General features: G+C 41.2%; 1 protein-coding gene and 1 long non-coding RNA gene across 4 annotated transcripts in view; one reads left to right on the forward strand and one right to left on the reverse strand.

Annotated features, from left to right (window-relative positions):
- Shld1 (shieldin complex subunit 1) overlaps positions 1-18,371 on the reverse strand; it is a 72,499-nt gene that overhangs the window by 23,099 nt on the left and 31,029 nt on the right. The window lies entirely within an intron of this gene.
- On the forward strand, positions 3,501-16,703 carry LOC122120314. The gene is made up of 3 exons (XR_006149681.1): positions 3,501-3,512; positions 14,325-14,328; positions 16,619-16,703. It is a non-coding gene; the product is annotated as an uncharacterized LOC122120314 (long non-coding RNA).

Genomic DNA, 18,371 nt, shown 5'->3' on the forward strand with positions numbered 1-18,371 from the left:
CAATTAATTTGGGAGACTATGTTGGGTTCAACAAAAATATTCATCCTCTTTTGGAAAAGTGACCATTATCTGGGTTTTATGGGCTGGGCATCTTGAGATGTTAGCTTGCTGGATAGTCTCTGTTACCTGAAACTGTAATTTAACACATCTTTGCCAATATTTTGTCTGTCAATCAACCTGCCTATCCATTTATACATCCATACATATATTTGTATGGATGTATAAATGGATATATATGGACGAGTATTGGTGGCTCATGCTTGTACTTCTAGCTACTCAAAAGGCTGAGATTTGAGGACTGCAGGGTGAATCCAGCCTAGGCAGGAAAGTTTGTGAGACTCTTATATCTAATTAACCACCAAAAAGCCAGGCGTAGAGCTGTGCTTCAAGTGGTAGCTTCAAGTGGAGCATAGCCTTCAGTAACAAAGCTCAGGGACCATGCCCAGGCCCTGAGTTCAAGACCCAAGACTAACCAAATATATATACATATATATATATATGTATATGTACATATATGTGTACATATACACATACTATATATGTACATGTATGTGCATATACACATATAGTATGTGTATATGTACATATACATATATATAGTATGTATACATGCATATACATACTATATATATATATGCATGTATATATACATCTCTCTAACTCTCAATTATCAGAATAAAATATTAAACTGTTCAGAATAAATATACCAGTAAGTATAAGGCTGTGAGGAGGGAAAAGTGAGTACCAACTTATAGGATGGAAATACTGAATGCTCCCAACAAAGGAGCTATTTTTTGTTATTGTTTTGTTTCTTGTTTGTGCTGGTACTAGAGCTGAACTGGGGGCCTAAGTGCTGTCCATTAGCTTAGTTTTTGCTCAAGGCTGGCACTCTACTACTTTAGCCACATATGTACTTCCAGTTTTTTTTTGTAGTTAATTGGAATGAGACTCTCACAGACTTTCCTGCCCAGGCTGGCTTTGAGCCTCAGATCTCAGCCTCCTAAGCCCATCGCATCCTTCAATGTGTCAACTATTTATAAAAGGTAATCCTGAACAGAGAGCTTTCTGGAGGTAGAGGAAAGAGAAAATGCTTCATTTGATATGACAAGTTATAAATTGTAAATCTGTCAATTTGTGAAGGTAAATATTTGCTGTAGATTAAGTACATGGCAGAGGTACATCGTTAAATCAAAGAAATTAAAAATCTACTCAATTTTAATAAGCCTACAGCCTCAACACTATGAGCCATATTCTATCTGTCTCCATGGTGCAGCAGGAAATGACAAATTTTTCTAGCATGACTTCCCACAAGGTGAGTCTGAGTTAATAACTCTGTGTGCAAGTGAAAATGGATTTGGTTAAAAATGAGCCTGGCCGGAGGGGGGGGGGGGGGAGGATGGGAAGGGATGGGAAGGGGAAACAAAGGAGGAGGCTACAATGCTTGATAAGAAATATACTCATTATCTTGCCCATGTAATTGTAACCCCTCTGTACAGTATTTTCACAATAAAAAATAAATAAAAAACAAAAAAACAAACAAAAAAAAAAACCAAAAAAGAGCCTGCCAGACAAGTTCATTGGCCATATACTGAATAACATTTCCTACTAATCAAATGTATATTAAACTGTATCTGTAACATACACTCGTTAGAAGGGCTGCTTAAACTGTTAGTTAATCACTAATTTTTCATTTTAACAACATAATAAATACAACATAATAAATGCTTATAAACTTTAAGTCAGATGAAGCAATTGAAGCCCCTTTGCATAATTATTTAATTTAAAAATTATATATAAAAAGAAAAAAGCCGAGGCTAAAAATCTTACAGAGCAAAAGAATAGCTCTTTATCCATTCTATCATTTTTTTCTCATTTCTCTAGTCCATTTCAACTTACTATTTTAGTTTTTAAAATCTTTATGTATTTAGACTGGCACTGGTGGTGCACATCTATAATCCTAGCTACTCAGGAGGCTGGGACATGAGGATCTCAGTTTGAAGCCCGCCTACACAGGAAAGTTCATGAGACTCTCATCTCCAATTAATAACCAAAAAACCAGAAGTGAAGCTGTGGCTCAAATGGTAGAGTGCCAGCCCTGAGCACAAAAGCTCAGGGGCAGTGCCCAGGCCTAGAGTTCAAACCCAGGAATGGCACACACAAAAGAGAAATTGTTATATGTCTAATTAACATGTTTATATGATAATATATCAGTTTTAGACATTATATGTAGTATCCTACCATGGTAGGTTAAAATTTAGGATTCAGACACATATATGTACATATAGTCATTATAAATAGACACACGGGCATCTCTTCCCCATTCTATAACTATAGATACATCATTTTTAAAGCAATATTAAGTGTTTATATTACTTTAACTATGTAAATATTAATCACTAAGAAATATACTAAGGGTATTTCCTTTACTGTACAATATTATAGCAAGAAGTAATTTTTCTTTTGCATTTGTTTGCTTTACTTTGTAACTACTACCTTAACTCTACCAGCATCTTCCAACAGTCTTTCAGTGCCATTATCACATGTTATACTGTTAGGATGAACCTGCAGTTCATGAGCTCCCCTTGAGAGCTTTCTATCCTCTTGCTCCAACCTGTCTTTAGTTCCACAGCTATAACTCTGCTCTCTGTTCACACACACACACACACACACACACACACACACACAGGGCACACACACATACACACACACACACACACACAGGGCACACACACAGGCACACACACACACAGGCACACACACACACACACACACAGGGCACACACACAGGCACACACACACACACACACACACAGGCCACACAGACACACACACAGGCACACCAGAACTGGGGCTTGATCTCAGGGCTTGGGGCTGTTCTTCAACTTTCTTACTCAAGGCTGGTGCTCTACCACTTGAGCTACAGCTCCACTTCTAGCTTTTTGCTGGCTAGTTGGAGATAAGGGTCTCATAGACTTTCCTATTCAGGCACAGATCTCAGCTGCATGAATAACTAAGATTACAGGTGTGAGCTAATACAGCCTGGCTCAATTATTTTTATTATACTTGTTATCAGACAGAGAAAATCACTGTTGATTTCCTTTTGTTTGTTTAACCAGCTAGGTCAATAGTTATATGAAAATTTCTACCATATTCAACATTGGTTTCCTAAGGGTCCTGAAAAAAAATGCATACTTTGCAACCCTTGTATTAGACTCTCTCTGAACATGATGTAAATCTCTACTTGTTTCAATTAAACTGAAGGATGCAGCTCATGTTGAGAAAAATCCAAAGCTAAAAAAAAATCCAGACAGTTGTCAAGGAAACAAGAAAAAAAGAAAAGAAAAGAAAACGGCTTTATCTCAACCACAACCACATTTAGAAATTGAAGGTTTATTTAACTCTAGTCAATCATTTTAGTACATGGGGCATGAATGGAGCATCTGAAGCATGGAGTAACTCACTGGAAAAAGTTACTAAAATGAAAATGAATCCTATGGTTTATAGGCTAAGGTGTAGAACTATTTCTTAAAAATGTTTCTGTAGGGCTGGGAAGGTGGCTCAGTGGTAGAGCGCTTGCCTTGCACGCTCAAGGCCCTGGGTTCCATTCCTCAGCACCACATAAGCAGAAAAAGCTGGAAGTGGCACTGTGGCTCAAGTGGTAGAGTGCTAGCCTTGAGCTGAAGAGCTGAGGGACAGCGCCCAGGCCCAGAGTTCAGGCCCCACGACCAGACCCAAAAAAAAAAAAAAAAGTTTCTGCAATTCTTCCTGCATGACACAATACAGCAGAAAACTTCCATTTATTTATTTGACACTAAATGGTTACTGAGAGACCAAAGGTCAAATACCTTACTGGAGGGTTTCCTGTCCCTTCTCCTTGAATGTCTGCAATTTCAAAGCCATCTGTGCTCCTCCACCAGCCACTCGGCAGAAAGCTCCAGCACTCAAGCACTGACAAGCAAATTCTTGACTCCTTCCCTGTTTCCTCCACCTGGAAGCCTTCACTGCTCCCTAGGGACCCCATCCCTGAACCCCCTCCCTGGGGAGGGGGTGCTCAGTACACAGTATAAGCAGCTTTTATGTCCTATTGAAAGACTATGTATGTGTCAGTTTTCTTAATTGCCTCTATTTTAAAGGCAGGGCCCTTTATCTATAGTGTCTAGGCACAGGGCTATGATAAGTATGTTTTAGTGAATGAGAAAGAAATAAGTGTACTGCCCTGTTGTTGTTTTTAATGCTAAATGACAATCTCAAATTCCACATAATCAGCAAGAAGAATCTGGAAAACTGGTGAGAGAGTAGGAGGAAAATGTATCTGAACCCGGCTGGGTTTGACTGTTGAACATGTCTCACTTCCCAAACTGTGTCCTCCAGATGTTAGCTGGTGTTTCAACAACAACAAAATGTAAGTGGGGGACAGGGAACCTCCATTTTCTAACAAGCCTCAGAGTTATAGGGGGCAACTGCAGATGCAGGTCTCAATGTGGGCCTTCAAATTCACATGATGAAATCCGAACCCCAAGGTATTAGGAGGTGGGGCTTTGGGAGGTGATTAGGCCACAGGGAAGGAAGGAGCTTTCCAGACGAGATTGGTGCTGATAAAAAGGAGATCCCAGAAGTCTTCCACCATGTGAAGAAACAACTAGAACGTGTCATCTGTGAGCCAGAAATTAAGTCCTTAAGACCAAATCTGCGGGCATCTTTGACTTTGAACTTCTTGGCTTCTACAACTGTAAGCAACAAATTTCTGTTGTTTACGGCCATTTGTTCTATGGCATTTTGTTACAGCAATCCAAGTAGACTAAGACATGGGGTCCAGCACATTAAACAGCTTTTTACAGCAGACCCCTACACAACAGCATCTTGCTCATGGAATTAGAGGAGGATGGGATCGAGTGACACAAAGAATTCTAGGTATGCTGTATGTTGATGTACACAGAAGCTCTATGTACGCCTGGTGTGTTTTTCACCTGCCAAGTTTTTCACATAAGGACAATTAGGGTGGTTTTAACCTTTTACAAAAGAAAGCTATTTCACTCAAAGTACTAGTCAAATTAAAATGTAACCCTGCAGCATGAGTTTATGATTTCTGCCTGAGTCATTTACAGATGAACCCTTCCCTAGTTCTTCCCATTCATAAAAATCCCACAGTAGTAATTTAAAAAAAAAATTATTTCAAAAGTTAGATTAGGCCTGTAATTCCAGCATTTGGGAGGATGGCCTCCTGTAGGTAGCCGCTCATAAAATAAGGAATGGTTCCCTTAAAACTGAGCATTCCTTCCTGACAGTGAGCACACATTACCATCACCACGATAAACTTACTCCCAAGTATATAACTGGAAGCTGACAGTCACAAAGTCAAAAAGAATGAAACATAACCATCACTTGAAATTTTGTTGCTCAGTGCTGAGGACAACAGATGCTCAGGATTCCAAGAGACATGACTACCAGACCACATGAGGGAGCTGAGCAGGGGCTGAGGGCCAGATCGACGGCTACAGTGAAAATACAAATCCAAACTACATCTCATTTGTCTCTTCTCAACAAACTCTTTTCTGTCTCTCTGTCCCTATCTGAGTCTCTCAAACATACATACACATACACTTATGTACAGTGCATGTGTACACACACACACACACACCACATAATACCACACTATGCCACAAAGAGCATAGTATTACCTAGATGAACAGATCAGGACAAGCAACAAGCAAGACGGTAAGGTAAGGCAGAGGCCTAGAGATAATACGAATGTCATCATACTGCCTTAAACCACCATAAAATTAAATAAAATGATATACTCATTAGATTATTTTAAAGGTCAAGAGAACCCTGTCTGAATAATCTAATTTAAGCGAAGTCATTTAAAAATTTCAGGAGTCTAGAGTAGAATATAGGGAATTTTGGAAATTTGGAAGGAAAAATATCTGAACAAGGTCAAGAAGAGATGACTATGTTGGCCGCTAGTGGCTCACAGCTGTAATCCTAGCTACTTAGGAGGCTGAGATCTGAGGATCATGGTTTGAAGTCAGCCTGGTTAGGAAAGACTGTGGAATTCTTATCTTCAAAACTACTCAGAAAAAGCCAAAAGTGGTGCTATGGCTCAAGGGGTAGAGTGCCAAGAAGCGGAGCTGTGGGTCAAGTGGTAGAATGCTAGCTTTGAGCACAAAGAGGCTCAGGGACAGTACCCAGGCCCTGAGTTCAAATCCCAGGCTGGGTGGGGGGACTGAAGATGGGTAGAAGAAATGACTGGAATCTATTTTAGGAGAACCTCAAGAATATATTTTTACAAGATAAGAGGGAGAGTTCAAGCACTAGAAATTGTGAGGACCCAGGAATCACAGGCTAGTTCTTCAGGTCAGAACCAAGAGGCCAGGTTAGCTACACAGTGCTAGCCTCCTACTTTATGGGTTCAGAAACATGAAAATTAGTGTGTCTAACTTCTCAGAAATCCCAGTAGAATCCAGACTGTAAGGCAGAGTCAGGGATGATAAGACTGAAAAATCTAAAAGCTGCTGCATCCATAGCTGCCTTCAAAAGAATTTAGGACAAGAGCATCCATAAGATGCTAAAATTTAGAAAGGGGGACAGGGAAGGTGGCTTAGTGGTAGAGTGCTTGTCTAGCATGCATGAAGCCCTGGGTTCAATTCCTCAGTACCACATAAATAGAAAAGGCCAGAAGTAATGCTGTGGCTCAAGTAGTAGACTGCTAGCCTTGAGCAGAGAGGCTCAGGGACAGTGCCCAGGCCCCGAGTTCAAGCCCCAGGACTGGCAACACACACACACACACACACACACACACACACACACACACACACACACACACACGCACACAATTAAAAAGAGAAGCACAGTTCTATGCTAGAAGAGTTCTCCATTTCTTCTAGAGATCTGGAGTCTATTATAGACACCTGACAAAAATCTAAGTGACAAGTATAAAGGAATTTGTTATATATCATGTTGTACTATTTTCTGGTAAGATGAGAAAGACAAGGGTTTTATATAAGATTTAGCTTCAAAGTAGCAACACATGAAGTTCCCACTTTCCCCAAGAAGCTTTTAAAAACCAGGCTTGGCAGTGCACACCTTTAGACTCAGTGCCTATAATCCCAGCACTCAAGGGGCTGAGGCAATAAGATCAGAAGTCTGAAGCTAGCCTGGGCTACATAGTGAGACCCTGCTCACCAAAAACAAAACAGTGACGTTTCTCTCCTCTACTCACTTTCATCACTGTTAAGCAATACAAGCCAGGCTCTGGTGGCTCACAATCCTAGCTACCAACCCAGGCAGGAAAGTCCTGTGAGACTCTTATCTTCAATCAACCACCAGAAAACCAGAAATGGCACTGTGGCTCAAAGTGGTAGAACACTAACGAAAAAGCTCAGGGACAGTGCCTAGCCCCCAAGTTCAAACCCCACAATGGACAAAAAAGAAATTCAAGCAAAAGGGTGGGGCATGGGTGAAGGGCATGAAAGACATGGCACTTTATGAGAAACAAAAGAAAAAACAATGTGTAATAATGAACTGCACAGAAAGATTATGGGTGTTTATTTTTCTCTTCTTTGTGCTTTTTCATGTTTCCTAACGCTTTACAATGAGCATATAAGCAAGAGATTTTAGATAAAGAGACAGAGATTAAGAAAGAGATCAAAGGGGTTAATCAAGTGGAGAGACAAAGAAAGCAGCAGCAGCATCACCGAAGAGCCGGCGCTTGCTCTTGCCTCAGCAGGGCCTCTGCTTATTTTTCTATCTCTTCAAGGGCGTCAGTTAATCACTTGTCAGATATTCATTAATATGCCTGACCCTGGCTGGAGAAATGAGAGATGAGGTTGTTGGCTTCGATTGAACTTTCTTAACTTGCAGTGAAGAAAAAAGTAAAAGGAATTCTTAGAGCATGACTAACTGCTAAACCACACTGTTTTAATAACAGCTACAATCAGAGTTTATACAGAACAGAAGTCACAGGTGGCAGGAGGATGTCACCAAACCAGGAAACTTGAGTTGACCTCCAAATGAGGTTGGACTTTAAGCTCCCATGGTTTCTCACAGAAAAGACCACGTCTAGGTTTAGGTATCTCAATGGTTTCTTGTTGTTGTTGTTGTTTGGGGTTTGGACTCAAGGCCTGGGCACTATCCCTGGGCTTCTTTTGCTCAACGCTAGCACACTACCATTTGAGCCACAGCACCACTTCCAGCTTTTTCTGTGATTAATTGGAGATAAGAGTCTCTTAAGACTTTCCTGCCCCTGCTGGCTTTTAACCTCAATTCTCAGATCTCAGCCTCCTGAGTAGCTAGGATAATAGCCATGAGTCACCAGTGCCCAGCTAATCACTTAATTTTCACAAACTGAACATACCTAGAACAGTCAGTCTTGAAACCCAGAACCCCAGCCCTTCTTGGTCTCCCTTCTAATTAGGATCCTACAAGAGTTACCACCATTTTGGGTTCTGTTCTCTACATTGCTTGTCTTTCTAAATTCAGTGTGTACATGGAATCAGAAAGTACAAGCGCGGGGCTGGGAAGGTGGCTCAGTGGTAGAGCGCTTCCTTGCATGCATGAGGCCCTGGGTTTGATTCCTCAGCACCACATAAGCAGAAAGGAAAAAAAAGCCAGAAGTGGCGCTGTGGCTCAAGTGGTAGAGTGCTAGCCTTGAGATGAAGAGCTGAGGGACAGCGCCCAGGCCCAGAGTTCAGGCCCACAACCGGACCCCCCCCCCCCAAAAAAAAAAAAAAAAAGAAAGTACAAGCGCTTTGGTATCTAGAGTCTTTCATTCATTTTCCTCAGAAGATGAACTGCCATTCTGAGAAAACATTACCACGTGCTCCCTTTTACTGAGGACAGGCATTTGGGTAGCTTCGAGTGAAGGCTGTTATCATTAGTACCGCCATGTCCTTTCAGGTACATATGCCTAGGTTTCAGTAGGGATGGAGCTGGGAATGAGAGCAGGGCCTAGTGAGATATTCATATTTCCAGCTTTGGGAAATACTACAAATGGATGTGATAGCTTCTCTGAAAACTAATGCCCAGGTCTCCTTTTGCTTGCCTCCTAACAGTGGTGTCCTATGTCCACGTGTACTAAATCTGATCTTCTGCCACCTATGATTAAGAGCCCCTGACCAATCTATTTCCATCTACTTAAATAATATTAACTTCACAGATATAGCCAAGGCTATGGTTCCTAGAGAAGCATCTATTAACCATGAAGGATAGAAGAAATTATATTGTAGTGAAAAGTAAATTATATTATAAAGGACAAACTGCTTAGTAAATAGTAAAACACAACATATAATTACAATTAACTTCAAAATAAATCCAATTATCCATATACATCCAACCACTCAATGGCAGATTAATGGAAAAAATATGTCAGTATTGAGCTTTTAATTGCTTCTATTACAAAACCCACACACTTAAGCTTAGCTTATCAGGCAGAGAAGAGGCAATTAGTGGCAACAGATGTATGAGTACAAACCTGCTAGAACAGCTCCAGATTAATCTGCCCCAAGTTGATTAAGACCATCTGCCCATTTTTTTCAAGTTTTCATTTTAACTATCCTAGGCAGTCCTTTCAAACTAATTGATATTTTTTCTTCTTTTTAAATCAATAGCTTTCCTAATATCCCCACCTTGAAAGCTTCAAAAGGGCTCTGTTATCTCAATCTGCAGCTTAATTTCCTTTCCACACAGTTTTTTTTTTTTTTTAAAGAACATTCAACCTCTGAAAACAGCAGATGAAAAGATTATTGAGCAGTACAGGCTTAAATAAATTAAGGCTTCCAGGCATGTTGTTACTTCCTGTTCCCAAAAGGTAATCTTTTTCAGGTTATTAAACATCATTTGTGACCTTTAAAAAGAACTCCCTGAAGTCATTCATTAATAATCAAATTTGGTTAGCCTACCACAATAGTGAATAATATAATGTCAATTTTCAATTATACCTATTCTAAAGTACTAATAGGGTTGAGCTGGTCCAAATGATCATAGAATATATTCATAGAATATATTTTACGTGGCATCACAAATTAACAAACCACAAAATAAGCTTAAGTAGGACAGATGAGAAATGAAAGGAAAATAATTATGAAAGATTTATTATATATAATAAGCAGTTCTAAGGCATGGTGATTCTATGAACAACACAAAAAATGGCCTGTGCTTATGGAGCTAAAGTTGTAGATGGGAAGTAAACCAAGAAAAAATAATTCCACAGATGAATTCTAACAAATGAAGAGTTAAAAGTGGCTTCGTTTCGAAGCAGTAACCCTTCTGTTGCTCATATTAACCTTGGGCCCACCTGAATTTCAGAAACCGTCTTGTTTGTGCTGAAACTGCTAAACCATAGATTACTTGAACAAAGCTACTCTGAAGTCAGGCTCCACTTTGTACTATAGCTAGCCTTGGGTCTCCACAAACTTCAGGAGATGACCAAGCTGGCCCAAGATAAACAGACCACCAATTACTCCCTGCTAAGCTTTAACTGCTCTGGAATGTCCAGATGGCCCATTGAGACCCAGCCAGTTTGATCACTCCCTACTACCCCTTATCGCCTTGGAATGCCCTGCTGACGCCTCTAGTTGCTGTAAATTTGTCAGTCTGTGATTTTTTTTTTTTCTCTCCTTCTCCTTTTGTAACTTTGTAGTTTTTGCCTTTATAAACCCTGTGACATTTCAGCTCGAAGCTCTCCTCCTAAGCTCGGCTGAGTCGGTGTGTAGGACGAGGCCTGAGCTGCAGCCTGCCTGAATAAAGCCTTGCTTTTGCATTTCAGAACGTCTGACTCTTGGTGGTCTTCTTGGTGGGGGTCCTGCGATGGGGGGTACAACATATTAGTGGGGGCTCGTCCGGGATACCCCCAAAGACCCCCGAGACCCCAGACTCCGAAGGTAAGAAAACAGCACTGCTAATTTGTCTTGTCCTGTCGATTGTGTTTGTTTATTTGGCTTACACTTGAGGACGGCCACTCCAACTCGTACTTGAAGGGTTGTCGAAGCAGACGCACTTGTACGGCAACCCTGGAGGAAATGGGAGACGTCCCAGATCCTCACTTGAAGGGGGACCCCTGGAACCCCGACTTCTAGGGCGTGAGTCAGTTTGGTCTTTGACCAGAACTGACCGGAGGGCCTCCTAACTGAGGCTCAACCCGCCCACCTCGAACTTGGGTCTGCTCCCTCTGTCCCTTCACAGAGGGCAGCAGATCAACTTGGGTCTGCCCCTTCTGTTCATTCACAGAGGGCAGCAGATCAACTTGGGTCTGCCTCTTCTGTTCATTCACAGAAGGCAGCAGATCAACTTGGGAGATCTCCATCTTGTAAGCCTATGTGTGTTTTGTTTTTCTGTTACCTCTTGTTGATTTGTGGACTAAATGACTGACGAGACTGAAAGCCATGGGCAATGCCCCATCCAACCCCCTAGACTTAACCCCAAAGACACAGGGTAAAGAGAAAGAAGACTAGAAAGAAACCAAAAAGGAAGAGAAGTTGTATCCATGTTTCTTCCTTGTTCTGAGACCTCTGTTCATGATATTTACTTTTGATTTTCAGCAGAAAACCAACCAGACCAGTCCCCACCACCCTAGAAAATCTGTGCTTGTTTCCATTGTCCTGACCTCTCCCTCCCCTGACTCTTGCAGGTTTTAAATCACTGAGGGATTCCACGGCAGAAGGCCCATTCTGCTCTCTGAAATAAGCATGGCATTTGCTGACTTTTTTTGTGTGTGTCATAACCTTTATTTTATAAATTGCTTATTCCTGTTTGTTTGCTAGATTAGTGCTGGATATTTTAGTTGGTCTGACTACATGTGCATGTAAAGAAGGGCTGGGGAGGCTTGGTAAAATTCTTCTAAAACCCTGCTGGTTCTGCTTTTGTAACTTGCTTCTTTGTCAATTATGAAACTGCCACTGACCACTTGCAGGTGGCACTGACAAGATCTTAGCCTCAGGCTTTGGCTCAGGGGGTCTGAGCATGGGGGAGAACTTGTCAGTCAGAGGGGACGGCCGCTAAGGACTTCTTCTCTCCCTTGCCCAAAATGATTGGGAATTCTCCTCCACCTTAGAAGGCCCCTGGGTCAACGTTTGCCAGAATCTAAAAAGAAAAATTCTCTGGAATGAGTAGAGGGGGTTCGAGTCCCCTGGTAAGTGGTGAGATGTCACCCCATTCACTGAGACCTGATTTTGTCTTTGTGGCCACTTGTTTGTCTTGTTTACTTTAGTGTGTTTGTTTGCTCTATGTTTTCTGAGGTAGGGAAGTTCTGGGTGAGCGTGACAGGCTCACTCAGCAGACTTTGGATTCAGCTTGCTGAGTGAAAACAGCACAGAGTTCTGGTAGAGATAAAGATAAACTGGGGCCCATTAGTCCCAACTCAGCCTTTGGTTCTTGTCTAGTTCTGTTTTAGAATTGGTACCAGTTTTAAATGTGGATCCTTGGTTTTTGTGTTTATTTGTGCTTGTGTTTTTCATTTGAACATCTCTGGGGAATAAAAGTCCCAGCCTCTGGCTGGGCTCAGTCATGGTCACAGACCTGCTATGCCCCCCCTCCCTGTGAGGCATGGAAAGTTGCTTCAAGCCTCAGGCTGCATTTTCTCCTTGTGGAGGCTGCTGGTGGGGAGGGTGTATAAGGCTATGTGCCTGGTTTGGACTTTTTCAGCTAGTCCTGACAATGTAACAATTTGTAAAGTGGTTTTGTCTAAATGGCGAAAAAATCAGGCTAGTTTAGTTTCAGGTGACCTCCCTCCCCCAGCCCTCCTTCAACAGAAGGGATTCAAAAGACCCATTGGTGAATTGCCTTGCTAAACAAGCAAGCTTTGGGAAAATGAAGCCCAACTTAGTTTAAAAAAATGCTGTCTTAAATTTTTGTTTAAAACTTTAGAAAAGGTATATACAACTGATTTTGATTTTTGTGTGCTTTAAGATCTGTGTGTGTTTTGTACGTGTTTGTGAACATGTTCAAGATAAGAATTGTCAGCATGCTGTAACAATTGGGTGAGTTTAAATTTAAAATTCAAAAGGTTATGAGGTTTGGACATTATCAAAATTTTTAAAGAATCTTCATAGTGTTTTAAATGACTTTTTAAGGAATCTTTAACTTGAAAAATAGAAAATCTGGTATTTGAGAATGCATTAGTCTGTTTATACTGTAATCAAGTTATCTGGCTTAACAAAAATGCACTGGCTGTTTGGGATTTAGTTCCCTTGGCCAAAATTTGGGAATAAATATTAAAAATTTAAATGTAAAGGTTAGTTTAACACTGTCAAAGATGTTACTTGTTCTGTCTGTCTAAAACTGTGTATTTCATTTGAGAACCAAGAGATAAGAAAAGGAAAAACTAGAAGCCAACAGAAGACCTATCTTTAGGGGTGAGGGGTGAGCAGGCAGAAGTGCAGTTCAGCTGGTCATGCATGGTAGGACTGGCCATAGGGGGAGTCCACAGATGGTGGGACAGGCCCTGGGAGGAGTCCACACATAGTGAAAGAGGGCAAGCTGGCACAAGCGCAGTTCATCTAACCCTAAAGAGTCGGATTGGGTGCGTGCCCATTCCATAGGAGGAGCCAAGTGGCCCATCATTGTTCTGTCCCTTTTCCCTGTAGATAGACACTGAAAATATGATGATTAAAATTAGTGATCTGATGATCTGTAGTATTGCTAAAACTGCCCTTGGACTTAAAAAGAGAGTTAAAAAGTTTATTTATATAATGTGACTTGCTTCCAATGATGTTCTACAAGTAGTATATGTTTTTAAAAGCCATAAAGGTGTTAAGTTTAGCTTCGTGGTATAGTGATGGTGCCTGTAATTCTTGCATTAAGGAAAAATTGTCATTTGAGTTTAAAAGTTTTAATGTGTAAAAACAAGCGGCCAAGAGACAATGAGTGACACTTGGCCTCAAGATTTTAAGAGATTTTTTAAAACACAAATAAAAACTAAAGTATGAAATATTAAAGGTGATTAATAAGAGGCTTTAAAAAATTAGAAATGGATTTTTGGACATAAAGTTTAAAAGTAAAATTGTTCTTAACATTTGCCTCAAAGTGCACAAAGGAAAAATTAGGATTACCAAAATAATTGCTATTCTAGTTTGATCTTATAGGTTTTTTTTAAGTTTCCAGCAAAGTCCAGAGCAAAGCATAGAGGATTCTTACAAGTTTGTCAGATGTAACTTTGACTCTTAATAAGTTTCAGGTAAGAGCATGCTTAAAAGCTACTTCTATGTTGACTACCTTGTTGCTTTTAATTGGAGTAAAGTGACCTTTTATAAGACTCATTGATCTGCAAACTGGTTCAAAGCCAGCCCGGGCACAAAAAGGTCCCTGTGAGACTGTCACCTCTACTCAGCCAGCAGAGTGCTGAAAGAGCAAGCAGAGTTGCTTTGGGACTCAAAGTGGCAGAGTGCTAGCCTTGAGCTGTAGAGCTGAGGGACAGTGCTCAGGCCCCGAGTTCAAGTCCAGCGACCAGCTAAAGGGAAATGCCAATGAGGCATTTATCCCAATGTGGAGAAGACACTCCTGGGACAAAAGCAATGGAGGAGCATCCAGAGACAGTAAGCCACTGCTTGGATGGCAGAAATGTCAGATCCTAGAGTCATTTTGTGGCCCTTCAAAAATCGGTCAGAGCTAGGAGGTCATGGGAAGATAGTTTGTAAGCATGCCTAATATCTATCCATGACTATCTACCTTGTAAGGAATAGGAACTTGCCAGTCCTCTGTGATAGTAAAAAGCTAATGTTATAAAATGTGAGGGATAGTTTAAATCCCAACCCCTGTATGTGCCAAAAGCTCTAATTGGCATTAACTATTGAGCTCACACCAGCTACATGAAATTCATCTGCTCAGGAAAAAGTTTGTAAACTTGAGAGTGTGTTTCTATATGTGTCTAAAAGCCTGCAAAGGTAACTTAGGCATTGTTAGGGTCATTAGAGATGAGATTACATTCCTAAGTCATCCAGAAAGATGCTTTTGCAAACCAGAGTGCTAAACAAGCTACACTGCTGTAGCCGGAGAAAAGGTCTGTGCAGTTGTCAAAAGTTAAAATATTGTTCTTAATGACATCTAACCCAGGTAACCTCTTTGTAAAATAGGCTAAGGTTATAGGTTTCTGGCTAGGTAGGATCAATGCCCCTGAAGTCAGCTTGAAAAAGTTAGGGAAGATGGACCTTCACCCATCAACCCCTGTTAAGATCAAGAGTCCAGAGTCAGTTTGAGAAAAAACGAGGTAAAATAGATAAAATATTTTTTTAGAAAAAGGCATAAAAAATAGTGTTAACAGGTGTGCAAGTGTTGAGACTGCATCTGTCAGAGATGGTTACAAGACTAAGCCTTCTGTGTCTGTTTACAAAAATATCTGGTTAGTAAAAAAGTTGTGATTTTGGTAAACTGTCCTGGGCTATTGTTTAAAGGTCTTATAAACCAGCAGGATCAAAGCCTGCCAAGCCTATGCAATGTATCCTTAGCCAGTCTGTGTAGGAATTTACAGTCCAGCATGAGGTGTGACAGTCCCTTGGAGCCACTGAGAGATCCTGCTGCTGCTGCTGTTGCCGTACCCTAATGGGTAGAGTTTGAAAACAGCCTCACAGTTACCTGGAGGAAATCTACGTCGTCACCCAGACCACCTCCACCGTGGTAAAAGTAGACTGAACTCCTGCCTGGTTCCATCACTTGAAACTGCATCCTGGTTGAAAGCTGCTAAAACTAAGATCTTGTGGGACATTCTTTTGGGTGATATCCAAAAATCCTCTCTATTCCCACAGTGGATATTGGGGACAAGGATATCACTGGCTTGCTTGCCTTAGGCACTTCAGTGCACAGTGACTGAAAATCCAATCTATAGTCACAGCCTGGTTTGGCTCTGGTATGGTAATAACCTGAGTGTGTTATCAATGCAGGTAGTAAATGAGACCCAGCCCTATTCTTAGCCTTAAAATCTACAAGCTTCTGCATCTCAGTGGTGCCTTAAGGCTGTTCTAAGATAACTTGGTTCTGCAAGCCAAAGAAAAATTGGTCAGTTTTAAACTCCAGCCACAAAGATGCTCAAGGAACTAAAAAGAAGAGGAGGGTGATAAAGAAAGCCTTAAAAAACAATTGTAAAAAAAAAAAATTGGTATTCTCTGGATAAAAAAAATTTTAAAGGGCTGGGAAGTTGGCTCAGTGGTAGAGTGCTTGCCTTGCATGCCTGAGGCCTTGGGTTTGATTCCTCAGCACCACATAAGCAAAAAGAAAAAAAGCCGGAAGTGGTGTTATGGCTCAAGTGGTAGAGCGCTAGCCTTGAGCTGAAGAGCTGAGGGACAGCGCCCAGGCCCAGAGTTCAAGCCCCACGACCGAACCCAAAAAAAAAAAAAAAAATTTAAAAAGTAAAGATTGTCTTTAAATGTTTAAAAAAAAAAGAAAAAAAGACAAACTTCAGAAAGTTTAAGTATGTAGCAAATGATATAAGTATGTCTTAAAATTGGAGCTTACCAGTACAGCTGGTATAAAATTAAGTTAGCTGTGATATACAGTCAGGACTGGTGGAAGAATTGTTAATTTTGTTACAAGCGGATCTTACATTTTAAATAGATTGGTATAATTTATAAAAGACAGGTTGAACACTATACAGCTAATGGTATAGCGAAGCAGGTACGCATCTCTTCCGAACAAGGAGCTGTTGGAGTTTAGTTTGGGATCTGAACCACAGGATTGTGCTTCATGTCCATAAGTGAAGGGGGGAATGAAGAGTTAAAAGTGGCTTCGTTTCGAAGCAGTAACCCTTCTGTTGCTCATATTAACCTTGGGCCCACCTGAATTTCAGAAACCGTCTTGTTTGTGCTGAAACTGCTAAACCATAGATTACTTGAACAAAGCTACTCTGAAGTCAGGCTCCACTTTGTACTATAGCTAGCCTTGGGTCTCCACAAACTTCAGGAGATGACCAAGCTGGCCCAAGATAAACAGACCACCAATTACTCCCTGCTAAGCTTTATCTGCTCTGGAATGTCCAGATGGCCCATTGAGACCCAGCCAGTTTGATAACTCCCTACTACCCCTTTTCACCTTGGAATGCCCTGCTGACGCCTCTAGTTGCTGTAAATTTGTCAGTCGGTGTTTTTTTTTTTTCCTCTCCTTCTCCTTTTGTAACTTTGTAGTTTTTGCCTTTATAAACCCTGTGACATTTCAGCTCGGAGCTCTCCTCCTAAGCTCGGCTGAGTCGGTGTATAGGATGAGGCCTGAGCTGCAGCCTGCCTGAATAAAGCCTTGCTTTTGCATTTCGGTCTTCTTGGTGGGGGTCCTGGGACGGGGGGGGGGGGGGGGGGGGGGGGGGGGGGGTGATACAACACAAACAACATCAAGATACTCCTCTCAGAAGACGTGACAATGGCTAAATGGGGGTACAGGAAGTGATGTGGGGGGAGGGGCATATCAAGAGATACTTGGTCACGTACATGTGATATAGTTATTGAGTGTTAAAAATGCTGAATCTACTGCTCATAAGTAAAGTCTTTAGCTGAGCAAATGATACATTTTTTTCTCAGCATCAGTTATTTTAATGCAACTCATTTTTTGAGCACTCATTTTTATTTCAACTACTTAGAGGCTCATAAAGGAAGGTAAAGAGCTACATTAGTCTCCCCACACAGGAGTGTATGACATAATCTACAGAGGAAACAGTCTCACAAAAACACAAGCAAAGCTGGGCGCTGGTGGCTCACGCCTGTAATCCAAGCTACTCGGAAGGCTGAGATCTGAGGATCACAGCTCAAAGCCAGCCCGGGCAGGAAAGGGCAGGAAAGTACGTGAGATTCTTATCTCCCATAAACCACTAGAAAACCGGAAGTGATGCTGTGGCTCAAGCGGTAGAGTGTTTGCCTTGAGCTGAAGAGCCGAGGGATATCACTCAAGCCAAGAGTTCAAGCCCCATGACCAACAACAACAACAACAAAGACAAGCAAGAGCACAACATGAAATACGCACAGTCAGCTACAAGGAAATCTGACTCAAAGCACAAATAAAGACTATTGGGGCTGGGTATCTCTGGCATTTCTCCAGGCCTAACAAGAGGCAGGAAGCTCCTGGGAAAGGGAACAGGCCTGAAGGGTTGAAAAGAGACGCAAAGGTCATAGTTACTTGGTAAAGCAACCTACAGCCTAGCAAAGTTATAGAGGAAGAGACTAGAGCAGTCTTGACCTCTTGGCCTTCTGTATAGATAGTTGAAGATGAGACAGCTGGAGACAATCTTGCTACTTATACAACCTCTACATCAACGACAATACATAAGCATGTCCAGGTAGCAGGATGGTAGTAATCGTCAACTAAAAATGACTATATCCAAGTAAATTACTTGTACTATAAAACCTTAATTATGTTCCTAAGAAAGTTCACATTATTTTTTAAAATCTATTACGTAAAAAGAGATT

The sequence above is a fragment of the Dipodomys spectabilis genome, unplaced genomic scaffold, assembly GCF_019054845.1.
Source record: "Dipodomys spectabilis isolate Male_0828 unplaced genomic scaffold, ASM1905484v1 ptg000175l, whole genome shotgun sequence".
In the NCBI taxonomy this organism is placed as follows: Eukaryota; Metazoa; Chordata; class Mammalia; order Rodentia; family Heteromyidae; genus Dipodomys; species Dipodomys spectabilis.